Here is a 12965-nt window from a genome sequence, read left to right on the forward strand (position 1 = left end):
ATGCAGATTATTACAGCGTTACTGTGCGGCAGGGTGACGTGGTCAAACAGGAAGTGTGCAAATCCTCCGTCATTTTAGCTTTAAAATGAGGAGAAAAGAAGTTTCAGCATCCAGTTGTTTGTTCTACCTTAAAGCATTGCCTTATCTAGACTTCTATTTTACATTAAAGAGGGGTATCGTGATTTTTCAACAGGCTCTAAATTGTTAGGCGTGTGCGAATTGTCAAACTTCTTTGTTGTAGAAATTCGATGATGTCATCACATAAGGATCTCCTGATTGGCTAATGACACGTAAGAGGAGTAGTGCCTCAAACACCAAGGTCTACCCATAGCTCCGCCCCCAGCAGGCCTCCAGAGGGCTGGCCAATCAGAGAAAAGGGGGATTTGTGAAGCAGGGTGTCTTAAAGAGACAGAAGCTAAAACAAAGAATGTGAGAAAAATATGAATTTAGTTTTTTTTTAGGTCATGCACAGCTACTATGGAGACACCAGAGGGTCAAAATGTTGTTTATATTAATTTAATCATGAATATTTTGGGTCTCCATAAGAAACTGACATTTTCATTGTTTTGTAGATTTAATATTATCTAGAACGGAACTTACACCTTTTTTATTCTAATGACAGACCAAGACATTGTGCTAAAAAGCAACATTATGAAATAAAAATTGACTTTTAAAAAAACGTTTATATATATATATATATATATATATATATATATATATATATATATATATATATATATATATATATATATATATATATATATATTTCTTTAAATAAAAATTTGGAAAATAAATAAAAAGTTATTATTTTAAAAATAATAAAAAGTTTAAAATAAATTTTATTTTTTTAAAATAATAAATATTAAAGAAAACATATTTCATAATAATATTGCCATATTTTACAATTTAATGGCCATTATTATATATTTATCTTTTATTTATCAAAATGTTATTTATTAAAAAATGCTGTTTTTATTAATCTAATTATAAATATTTTGGGGCTCCATAAAATGTCCTGATTGGCTAATGACATGTACGAGGAGTGGGGCCTCAAACACTAAGGTCTAACCATAGCTCCGCCCCCAGCAGGCTTTCAGAGGGCTGGCCAATCAGAGAAAAGGGGGTTTGTGGAGCAGGGCGCCTTAAAGAGACAGGAGCTAAAACATCAGAATATGAGAAAAATATGAATTCAAATCATGCACGGATACTACGGAAAGACCAGAGGGTCAAAATAATGACTGAAAAAAAAGCACAATACCCCTCTTTAAAAATGACATTTAATGCTTTTCTTCTAAAGATTTTAAAGGGTAAGTTAACACACATTAAAGTAGGATTATAATGACATCAAATAATGTTGCCTCACAAAGAAAATTAAAATATAGAGAAACAGGAGCAGATTTATCAAAATAGACATAGAAGATGTAGATGGGACATTCATGTGAATTTAAAAATCAAAGCCTAAGTGGCTCTAACTCTTTAATTTCTCTAACTTTTGCAGTTTAATTCACAAAAAAGACGTGTCTCTTTTCTTTCTTCTTTGTTCGTCCAGGAGCTCCTCATAAAAACGCCACAGCGAGGCTTTACGCGTGTTTAACGTGTGCTCGTCATGTTTTATTCATTCAGACTGAAGCTTCTTGGAATTCTCCTGAACATTTTCCTGAATGTATAAACAACATATACCAGGAAAGCTCTGTCTCCCTCTGGATATATAAATATATAAATATATAAATATATAAATATCCTCTGAACCTACTCTAGCGAGAAGAAGCAAATTGGCGAGCCAGGAGCCGACGCAGCGTGTCTGTTTCACGTCTCAGTCGGCTGCAGCGGCAGCGGGATGCATTCGATTCAGCGGCTGGAGGAGCTGCAGAGACCAGATCCCCCGACAGGATTAGAGTCTGGTTTTAATAACAGTGATAGAAACACGGGGATTAAAACATCTGGAGGAACACGGCGAGAAAAGACGACAACGGGAGAAGGGAAGACAAACGACCACATTCAGCAGAGTCTGACACCAAAAAAAAGAAACTACAGCTGCATATTTCAGGAAATGTTTGATCTGTTTTCCACATTTCTTTGTTGAAGACCTCCGGGTCAGACATGAAAACGTTTCCTCTGAAAACGCTAAAACGTGAACTTCTGAGGAACTGCAAACACTGTAGTGAGCATGCCAGGCCTGTAGGTGGTGCTATAACTGTCTTGTCTAGAAGCAGCTTTTGGGAGATCTCCACCAAGCGACAACCTCCGATCTTAGGGTATGAGACAATGCTGAAGTGCTAAAATCTGCTGTTTCTCCAGTGTTCGCTTGAGGCTGGCTCTGGAAGTACAGGAAGTCACAAACACACTAAGCCAAAAAAAGCTGTTTTCAAAGCAGAAATTAACCTTTTTACAGCCTGTTTCAAAAAACGTCTCCTGTCTGAGTCGATAATTTTACTACCAGCTCCCACAGTACGGGGGTGAATTTTTTTCTAACTCGGCCGTTCAGATGATATTAAGATCGCCCAATCAGAGGCACAGTACCAATATGGCAGCGATAGCCGATCTGCTTCAAAAATCCATTTCAGAAACAGAAGGTGACGTCAGGGAGACTGCATCCATGTTTTATACAATCTATGGCCTCCTAGAGACCATAAACTGTAGAAAGTTGGAGTTGGGCCGATCATCTGGTGTGTTGGTGAATGCTAAGCTAAAAAGTGGAGCAACAGATGCTCATTTAGTTAAAGACAGTCACAGATTCAGCAGATTGAGCAGCACAAGCTCAACACGGTAGATCACCACCATCCTAACAACGGGACTGAAAACGCCGGCTTACTGTTTACTCGGCAACAATGGCTGCAGAGTTTCAGAAAAATCCCACTCTGGAAAATGTTTTCAAAAGTTTGTGTTTCAGGTCGGCTGAAACACTGTTTTCTGCATAAACATGAGGCTGTGATGCAACAAAACTTTGGCGTTTCTTCTTCAAGTATTGCTGCGTTTCTTCCTCTTGTTTAAACAGAAACGGCGTTTCAGCCGACCCAAAACGCCATTTTTTTGAGAATGGCCTCCAGTGGATTTTTTCTAAAAACTCTGCAGCCGCCATTGGTGTGTAAACGCTGACATCACGCTCCACTTCCTGGTCTACCGTGTTACGTTTTTTTGTCTTTAACAAAATGAGCATCTGTTGCTCCACTTCTGCTCTTAGCATTCACCAACACACCAGATGATCGGCCCAACTCTACTTCAGAGGAGATCAACCAAAAACTGCTTCTGGACGAGACAGTTACAGCACCACCTACAGGCCTGGCATGCTCACTACAGCGTTTCTAGATAGACGCTAATTTTTTACACAGCGTTTTTGGTAAACCTTGCTGTGGAAGTTTAGATGCTGTTGCGTTGGACGTCAAACTTTGCGATCACAACTTGACTTGTGAGAAAAATCAAACATAGAGGGCGCTGTCGGCTAGTGCATGTCATCTTTCGCAAGAAACAAGAAAACAAGAAGAATCTGAGAGAAACATGAGCTTGCGACACATTCATGTTTCCGTTTTTAGGCACGTTTATGAGCGCCAACAAACTTCATGTGGTATGAGATTTGAAAGACACGTTGCTGAAAGTGTAGTACTGAATAAAACCAGTAGGTGGCCGCAGATTAAACTCCTGGTTTCGACTCAGCTTTCCTGTCCAATAAAGTCAAAAAACATCCTGAAATAAATGTTTTGAGAGATGAAAAGCAAAGAGAAACTCCTCTTTAACCGAAAAACAAAGATATGTGGAGTTTTTCAGATTCAGAGATCACATCAGCCACAATATCTCATCAGGCTTTTGGTGAATTATTTTGTCATATTTAAAACCAACGCTGTGGGAGTTTAACAAAGCTCTGTGTCCAACATTATGTCCACTTCATATCAAGCTCGTAAAGGCAGGTTTCTGTCAGAGGCTAACGCTCAATCCTGGAAATCACAATCGACTCTGAGAGGTAGAACAACGTCTCCAGAGTCTGTTTTGGGTTTCTGCTCTGAGAGGCTTTAACATCTTCAACCATCAGCAGGAAAAACCATCAGAGCTCCAGCCTAACTCATCCTCCTCTGATTCATCTGCTCCCAAACCAACCAACCTGATCAGGAGACGTCACAGATGATCCCAGCCTGATCTCCTGCTGCCGGTGTGCTCCCCTCACAGAGGAAACCTGCAGCTCCTCAGACCTGACGCGTCAAACACGCAGCCTCCATGTTTTCAGCGTTTGAAAGTGGAGGAAACACGCCTCACCTCTGCTGAAGAGCTGTCGCAGATCCACGGAGCCCCACGGAGACCAGCGGCTCCTCCTCCCCATCCCTGCACCCGCCTGGCCTGCCCTGCCCCCCCCCCGTCATCGGGGGAAGGAGCTCCTGTTAATCCTGGCTGAGCGACCAGAGGCTGACGATCCCGCTTCTCTCCACCTCTCTTCTGCCCCGGCCCCCTCCTCCTCTCCTGCTTTTACTCCCCCTGCTCTGTCTCCACCTCCTCCAGACTGTGGCCGCTCTGTTACCATGGAGAGGCATGAGGCTGCGCTCTGATTGGTGGGGTTTGTTGTGATGCAGGAAGCTGCTGGTGCAGCCCAACAGATTGATGGCCTTTTTTCAGCTCCGAGCCAGAATCAGCTCTGCTGGTTTCAGATCGACGCGCGGCGAGGGGCTCAGTCACAGACGCGCAGGACGTCAAGTCACAGGGAAAAATAAAATTCATCCTCACTTTCACACAGTTTAAAGACTGAAAGAGGCAGATTTTTAAAAAGGTCTCAGGATTTAGAAACAGTGAGTTCCAGGAAAACTAAAACCCTGAAAAGTTATGGGAGAAAACTGGATCTAAATTTTGTTTTGAAATGTCGTCAATTGAAAAAAAGGGTTTCCACAATTAACAGCTTATTAAGAGATTCTTCAGCCCTTTACAGGTCTTTTTAAAGAGGGGGTATTTAGCTTTCCTGTTTTTTAAAATGGATATATATGACAACACTATAGTGGAAGAAAAAAATCAATGTATTGAAGTATCAGGATACTTTTTAAACAATTTTTAATCATTTTTTTTTTTTCACTTTTGATAAATCATTTTTTTCTTCAAATTTAAATCCTTCATTTAATTCTTTATTCTTTAGCTGGGCTGGAACAGGTTGAGGTGTGAGATTCCCTGAATAAATCCTAAAAACTGACTCACATCTGATGTATTATATCTCTGCATGGGAGTCTACGGTGGCTGGAAGGGGTCAGACAATTTGCAAAAGCAACATCACAACAAAGTTAATGAAGTTATTCATCCCAACAGACACAGAAAAGATGTTAAGGTAAGTAAATGATTTTATTTTTTTCAAACTTCAGCTATGATAAATAAATGAATCAATAATGTTAGCATAAAAAGCTATATTTATATCATAGCTGAAGGTAAATAAAAAACAAAATCATTTACTTAAACTCACAACTTTTCTGTGTCCGTTAGGAAAACTGTTCTCTTAAGCTCTGTTGTGTTGTTGCTTTGTTGTTGCAAATCAGCTGACACCTACCAGCCACCGTAGGAGAAGGGATGGCAACCGAATTTGGTTCTTTTATAGGTACTGACTGAATACTGTCTGTAGTACCCAGTACCAATTCATGTAAAATCAAAAGGTACCATGTTTCGGGACCTGAATGAGCATCAATTTTATAAGACTTGCGCATTTTTAAAAAATGTTGCAAATTGATTGTAAAGTAGCTCTAAAATTGCATGATTCACAAAAAAATGATATTAAATTAAATTTTAATTAAAATTAAATTTTAATTTTAATTTTTTTTTTTTGCAAATTTATTAAATATCAAAAATGTTTGCAAGTTTTTTCATTTTTTTTAAACTTGATATTCTTTGAAAGTTTTTGATTTTTTAATTTAAATTTTTTTAAGTGTATTGGTTTATTTTTTTTTTTCCAAAAATGTTTTGAAATATTTTTGACAATTTTTGAAATGAAGTTTTTCAAAACTTTTTAAAATCTTTTGTTTTCTTAAAAAAAAAAAAAAACTCTAGTAATATTCAGAAATGTTTGCAAATTGATTGTAAAGTAGCTTTAAAAAGGAACAGTTCACAAAATATTTCAATTTCAATTTTTTTTAATTTATTTATCTATTTAATCATTTATTTATTTATTTATTTATTTATTTATTTATTTATTTCACAAATTTCTTAAATATCAAAAATGATATTAAAAAATATATATATATTTTTTAAGTGTATTGATTTTTTTTTATTTAAAACATTTTTTGAAATAATATTGACATTTTTTAAATACTTGAAGTTTTTCATATCTTTTTAAAATCTTTGTGAATTTTTGTTTTTTTAAAAACTTTTTTATGTTTGCAAATTGATTGTGAAGTCTCTTTGTGAGCGACCAAAGCAGAAAACACAACCAGCAACATGACTTATTGTTTCTATATTATAATCATTGACGCTGGCGTCACGCATCGTTTCAAGTGTGAAAGGTACCCGTCCTCTCATTACCGTAACTCTTCAACTATTTGGGCAAGAGAAAAAAAATTGAGCGGTTCCTGATTGAAGAGACGATGAGGTTTCTGGGCATGATGTCTGACTCTTTAAAGGTCAAAATAACATTGATGGGAGGAAAATAAGAATTTTATTAAGCTGCAAATCATGTGAAGCTACTATCGAAGGATAAAGACTTTAAAAAGTTTAATGTCTCCTCTTTAAAGACTCCTCTGAAGGACGGATTAATCTGAACCCTGCTGATAAAAACCGGACTGTAGGACTCTGACCTCACTGAACCACCTCCATCTTTGTCCAGCATGTGACCACTTCCCTGAACTTCCTGTGATGTAATCCTGGAAATGAGGCTGAGCTGCAGTGAAGGATCTGAAGCGGCGCGTGCTGCAGCAGCCAGCGCGACGTCCCCACAAATACCGCCACTGAGATCAGAGCAGGCGGCGTGCAGGAACCTGCAGCCACGCGCCGCTCCTGCTCAGCGTTTGAAGGATGAGTAACAGGAGCGTGTGTGAGGAGCGCCGTCTGACAACATCACAAATTAACAGCAGTGATTGTGCCAGATGTTCATGCTGCAGAGTGTGTGTGTGTGTGTGTGTGTGGGCTGATTGTGTTAGTGTGCTCTGCTGATGCTCAGATAAAGTGTGTGTGTGTGTGTGTGTGTGTGATGGGAGGGAAGCCATCAACAGGTCATTTCATTCTGAGGATCTCTGCAGCTCGCAGATAAAACGCAGAGCGCTGTGACCAATCACAGAGCTCCGTTTCCTGCTGTGATGAAAAGTCCTCAGCCTCTCTTTTCTGGCGCTGGATGTTTGAAACCAGCCGTCATGTGATCGCCTCCAGCAGCGTGGGATGCAGGTGATATTTTTAACCTGGAGCCCACAGAGACGCGTCGGCTGGATGTAATTAAAGCGGCGTTTATAAAGCGCCGACGTGAGTCACAGAGTTCATCCCCCGCTCTGCTGGCGGCGCTCACATGGTGCACCTCAGGCCTCGTTCAGAGCAGGTAGCATCCATCACAGGCCAACAGTCTCCTCTGAGGTCTACAGGAAGTGAAGTCTTTATGGTTTTATGCGTCTCAGAATCCTGACAGGGTGAGCAGGACTCTGACAGGAACAGGATCCATCATCCTGAGCTTCCTGTGACCCACCGCGGCGGTCTTTGTGTAAAAACAGGTTTTAGTCATCAGCTCCTCTTTGCAGAGCAGCGTGTTCGCTCTTCTGTTTCTCTGTGAGCTCAACGCAGAGCTCAGAGCTCTCAGAGCTCCGAGCGCTCAGCTGGCTCATTGACAGTCAGCGACGGTCCACACACACACAGGACGGTCACGACTCCTGCAAACAGACACACGGCGCTCGGAGCAGGTGATCCGACGCTGGCAGCAGAGATTAAAGTGATTCACGCTCGTGTTCGGCTCCATGCGTTCAGAAATAATCAGTTTCTAACGTCACAAAATGAGTTTTTGGAGGGTTTCACTTCCACCCCGGATCACAGATTCCTCTACGACACAAAAACAGCTCAGCTTGTTAAACCTCAGAGCTCCTCAGATGTGTCATCACTGGGCTCTTCTCGAACTTTTCAACTGTTCAGTTTTTTTCTTATGTCAACAATACACTGAGGGCAAATTTGAGACAGACTGAGGAAATCTGAGGACAAAAATGTCCCCTGCCAAAAACAGTGAAAATAAAAAAAACTAAACTTTTTTTTTCCCTGAAATTAGAAAATGCATGACTTATTGCGAGCAAGTGATACAAAATTGATAAAATGACAAAAAAATTTGCAATATTTTTTAAATTTGCAAGTTTTGGAGGCTTAATGTTCTTTTTTTAATATATTTCCAAGTTGAACGGACATTTTTTGAATTTCATTCTTTTAATATTTTGTAATACTTGAAATTTCTAAACTTTTTTTGTGAATTTTTGCAGTTTAATTTAAAAATAATAATTTATTAATTGTTTGAAAATTGTTTATTGAGTTGCTTAAAAAAATGATTCAGAACCTTTTGAAATTTCAATTTTTAATTTTTTTTTTTTACAATTGAAACAAAAGTTTTTGCAAGTTTTTTTTAATTTGGATTTTTTTATGACTTGATGTTCTTCAAATTTTTCTTTTTTTGAAAATGTTTTAGGTGTACTGATTTTTTTTTTATTTCAAAATTTTTTAAATTATTTTTGGAATTTTTTTAAATGCTTAAAGTTTTTCATAACTTTTTAAGATCTTTGTGAATTTTCGATATCTTTTTTTTAAAACTTTTTTAAAAATGTTTTCAAATTGCTTTAAAAAATGCATGATTCACATAATTTAGAAATTTCAATTTTCTTTGTTTTTTTATTTATTTATTTACAATTTTTTTTTTAACCAAAACTTTTTGCAAGTTTTTTTTTTATTTGGATTTTTTTTACTTGATGTTCTCCGAATTTTTTTTTTTTATGTTTTAAGTGTTCTGATTTTTTTTTTCAATGTTTTTTTAATTATTTTTGGAATTTTTTGAAATAATTAAAGTTCTTCATAACTTTTTAAAATCTTGTGAATTTTGCTATATTTTTAAAAAGTTTTTCATGTTTTAATTTTTTTTTTTTTTACATTTAAAAAAAAAAAAATGTTTTGCAAGTTTTTATTTAATTTGGAATTTTTTTTGACTTGATGTTCTTTGAATTTTTTTTAAATGTTATAAGTGTATTTATTATTTTTCTAATTTCAAACATTTTTTAATTATTTTTTGTATATTTTGAAATACATAGAGTTTTTCATAACTTTTTTAAATTGTTGTGAATATTGCTATCATTTTTGTAACTTTTTTAATTTTTTTAAATGTTTGCAAATTGATGTGAAGTCTTCTTATGAGCAACCAAAGCAGAAGACACAACCGGCAACATGACTTATTGTTTCTATATTATGATCATTAAAGCTGGGCTCCCAGCATGCCGAGGAAAAAGCCGTTCGACGTCTCTCACGGCGACTGATACCAATAAGTCTGGAAACAAAGCTGCTGCTCTTCATGTCAGAAAACATGAACGAGATCTGGATGCAGACTCTGGTTGGCTCTTTACCTAAAAACATCTAAAAACATCCCAGCATGCATTGCAATTTTTTCCAAAAAGCTGAAATCAGCCGTTTTAGCAACAATCCTAAAAAAGTCTGTAACATCCTGACGGGACTGGAAGTGTGCTGTCCTTTTTTACAGTCACTCATCGAGACACAAGTTTCCCTTTTCCTCATTCTGACTTCAGAGTGTGCATCGAACAAGGAAGCACTAAAAACACCAAAGAAGAAGAAGAAGAAGAAGCACATCACTCTTCTTCCTGTAACCTTTGCAGATTTGTGTCTTGATTTGAAGTTAACAGAGTTTTCGTTCTCTGTCCATGGTGCTGAAATACGCCCAGGATAAAGACGACCTGAGACTTTTCTACTGCTCCATCTGAGCCACATGAACCCTGGATGTTTTATATGATATAAAGGAAGCTGAGCATCTTTTCAGACGAGTATAAATCATGAAAACAGCCGAGAGAAAGAAGGAATCTCTTCTCAAACCTCTCAGCTGACACATCTTTGTGTTTGGGGTGTTTCTGACCTGCAGTCCATCTCCAGCGCCGTTTCTCCTCCTGTGAATGAAACAGAGACTGAATGAGCACACACACACACACACACACACACACACACACACACACACACAGATTCAGAGTTGGACTGACTGACACACACGGCCCTGTGAAGCAGCGTGTCGTCAAAGCTGTCACGCTCAGATTGCAGAGAAACCCAAAGCGGAGCAGAAGTCACGTTTCGAAACCGTTTCCTTCCTCAATCCAGGGTGAGAAACTCAAACTGTTAAAGGTCTCTGAGACGACTTCCAGCTCCGCTCATGTGTTCATGTGTTCATGTGTTCATGTGTTCATGAGTTCATGTGTTCATGTGTTCATGTGTTCATGTGTTCATGTGCTCATGTGTTCATGTGTTGCAGCATCAACACGGCCACATTAAAGAGGCGTGAGCAGCAAATGAGAGTGAACGCAGCCCTGACGTGACGCCTGGCTGATGAGAGAGGACGGCTATTTTTAGCTCAGGGTGGCGGTGGCGGTGGAGGGGAGGGGGTGAGGGGGGGTGAGGGGGGAACGGGGGGGGAATGACAGCAGCGAGCCGAGTGACGGCTGTGCTGGGTTAGCAGTGATGATGCTCAAATTGCTCTGCTCTCCCGCTGTAGCCGGTAAATGGCGGCGATGATGCTTTTCTGTTGGAGAGGGGAGGGGGACCAACACGCCACCTCATTCATCAGGACGCCGTTACCTCACAGAGGAATAACACAGCTCGCTGCGCTGAACACCAACTCTGGAGAGGTGGAGAAAGCAGGAAAACAGACTCTGATTTAGCTCATTTAAAGTCTGCTGTTGATTAATAAACAAACACGATGAGTTTTATCGTGAAGTTGGACTAAATTCAGATTTTTATTTTTATTTACATCTGTCAATAAATCCTGCCACCGCTCTACTTCACCTCCTACAACATCAACAGCCCACCAACTTTACAGCCTTTACGTTTTACAGCCTCTGTTTTTGCTAATTCTTGAAAAACAAATTTTAAGTTAAAAATGCATATAAAAAAAAAATTGAATTTATTTTTTTTTTAGTTTTGGAAAATTCTTAAAAAAAGAAAAAAAAGAAAAAAAAGATTGAAATCTTGCCTATTTATTTAACTACCTTTTTTTTTTTTTTTTTTGCCATTTTTGCCATTTTTGCAAATATATTGAACTTAAACAAATAACCATTTTGTTTTTTATTTTAATTTTTAATCTGATTTTTTTGCAAATTATTATTTTTTTTTAATTCTGCAAAATTTTTAAATGTAAATTTATTTAATTAAAATTAAATATCTAATAAATCTCAAGTTTTACAGCCCTGGGAAGACAACTAAATCTACAAAAAGACTAATCTGGAAGGAAATACAGATTTGAATGCTGTGTGGTTGGATTCATTTAAAACGACCAAGCTTGTTATACATGCCTAATTTTACATCTTTGCAAAATTTTTAAAATTTCATTTTTTTTGTCAAATTTTTGCAAACTTTTAAAGTTTCAATTATTATTATTATTTTTTTTTACAATTTCTTAGGATAACAAAAAAATTTTCAAGTTTTTTTTAATTTAAAATTTTTTTTTGGAATTTTTAAAAATGTTTTGAAATATGTTTTTTTAATTTCAAATGTTTTGAAAATTTGACATTTAAAAAAAGTGAATTTTCACAATTTTTTTTCAAACTTAAGCATTTTTTTTTTAAATGTTCGCAAATTTATCAAAAATCACATGTTCAGTTGCTTAAATTCAAATAGCTGTTATTTTAGATAATCGTTCACTTAATTTTACAATGTTAAAATTTAATACACTTAACTGTCTTTATTGTGAAAAAAGTAGTTTTTTTGGCTCCAGGATGACTTTCATCCTGGTTAGCTGAGGCAAAATGCCTTTCCACATCCCTAAAATCTAAAACTCTGCTGTTTCTCCAGTGTCCACTAGAGGCTGGCTCCTGAAGTACAGGAAGTCACAAACACACCAAGCCAAAAAAAGCTGTGTTCAGAGTAGAAATTAACCTATTTACAGCCTGGTTCAAAAAACATCTCCTGTCTGAGTCGCTAATTTTACTACCAGCTCCCACTGTACTGGGTGAATTTTTTTCTAATGCAGCCGTTCAAAGGGTATTAAGATCGCGAGCTCCCCCAATAAGAGGCACAGCTCAGGGTCACGTGACCGACAGGTGCCCTATAGCGGTACGCGAAGCCCTTGCCACTACCAATATAGCTGGGATAGCCGATCTGCTTCAAAAAACCATTTCAGAAACAGATGGGTGACGTCGGTAAGACTACGTCCATGTTTTATACAGTTTATAGGAGCTTCCTTCAGTTTCATGGGACACTTTTTGGACTTTCCCCGCGGTCGGTCTCTGAGGTCAAACCGTCTGACAGCTGAAGTTTCTCTGACTCGGCACAAATCAAAAACTCTTCCTCACAGATGAAATAACTTCCTCTAAGAAGCTTTCTCTCTCAGAGGTTTACAGTAAATGAGAGTTTCTGAGCCAGCAGGGAGGAAAACAAATGTTTGAATAACCACAGAGTCTTTTTTTAAGTCTCAGAGAGGAAAGCAGCCTCAGCACCTGCTGACTCCTCATCCTCTACAAACACAGCTGCTTCTTTCAACAGCTCCTCATCAAATCAGAGTTTCTCCTCCTCTAAAGACTCGACTCTACCACAGACAGAGATCTGTGAGCGCGGCTGGATTAAATGATTGATCGTGTTTCTAAACTTCACACCTGAACATTGAGTTTGTTGATAAGTGTTGGAAGAAGAAAGAAGCAGAAAGAATCACTGTGGTTAATGAAGCTGAGATGAAGAGATGAAGATCCACGCTCAGCTGAAACTATCACCTCCTGGCCGGACTCCAGAGCCTCCAGAGTCTGCAAGGTGGATTTACATCCAGGAGTCAAAGTGCGCTGACACTCAGACCTTTCATCTGC

General features: G+C 37.9%; 1 protein-coding gene across 3 annotated transcripts in view; it reads right to left on the reverse strand.

Moving 5' to 3' along the window:
- Positions 1-12965, reverse strand: part of LOC141805680 (membrane-associated phosphatidylinositol transfer protein 2-like) — a 60673-nt gene that overhangs the window by 37734 nt on the left and 9974 nt on the right. For 2 of the 3 annotated variants that reach the window (XM_074690847.1, XM_074690845.1), the window contains exon 2: positions 10040-10070. The gene's annotated coding sequence lies outside the window, so the exon portion shown is untranslated. Of the gene's footprint in view, positions 1-4245; positions 4320-10039; positions 10071-12965 lie in introns of those variants that run through there. The other variant, XM_074690846.1, reaches the window with a different exon arrangement.

The sequence above is a fragment of the Halichoeres trimaculatus genome, unplaced genomic scaffold (assembly GCF_033239565.1).
Source record: "Halichoeres trimaculatus isolate MK-OKI-2021-1 unplaced genomic scaffold, fHalTri1.1 fHalTri1_scaffold_16, whole genome shotgun sequence".
In the NCBI taxonomy this organism is placed as follows: domain Eukaryota; kingdom Metazoa; phylum Chordata; class Actinopteri; order Labriformes; family Labridae; genus Halichoeres; species Halichoeres trimaculatus.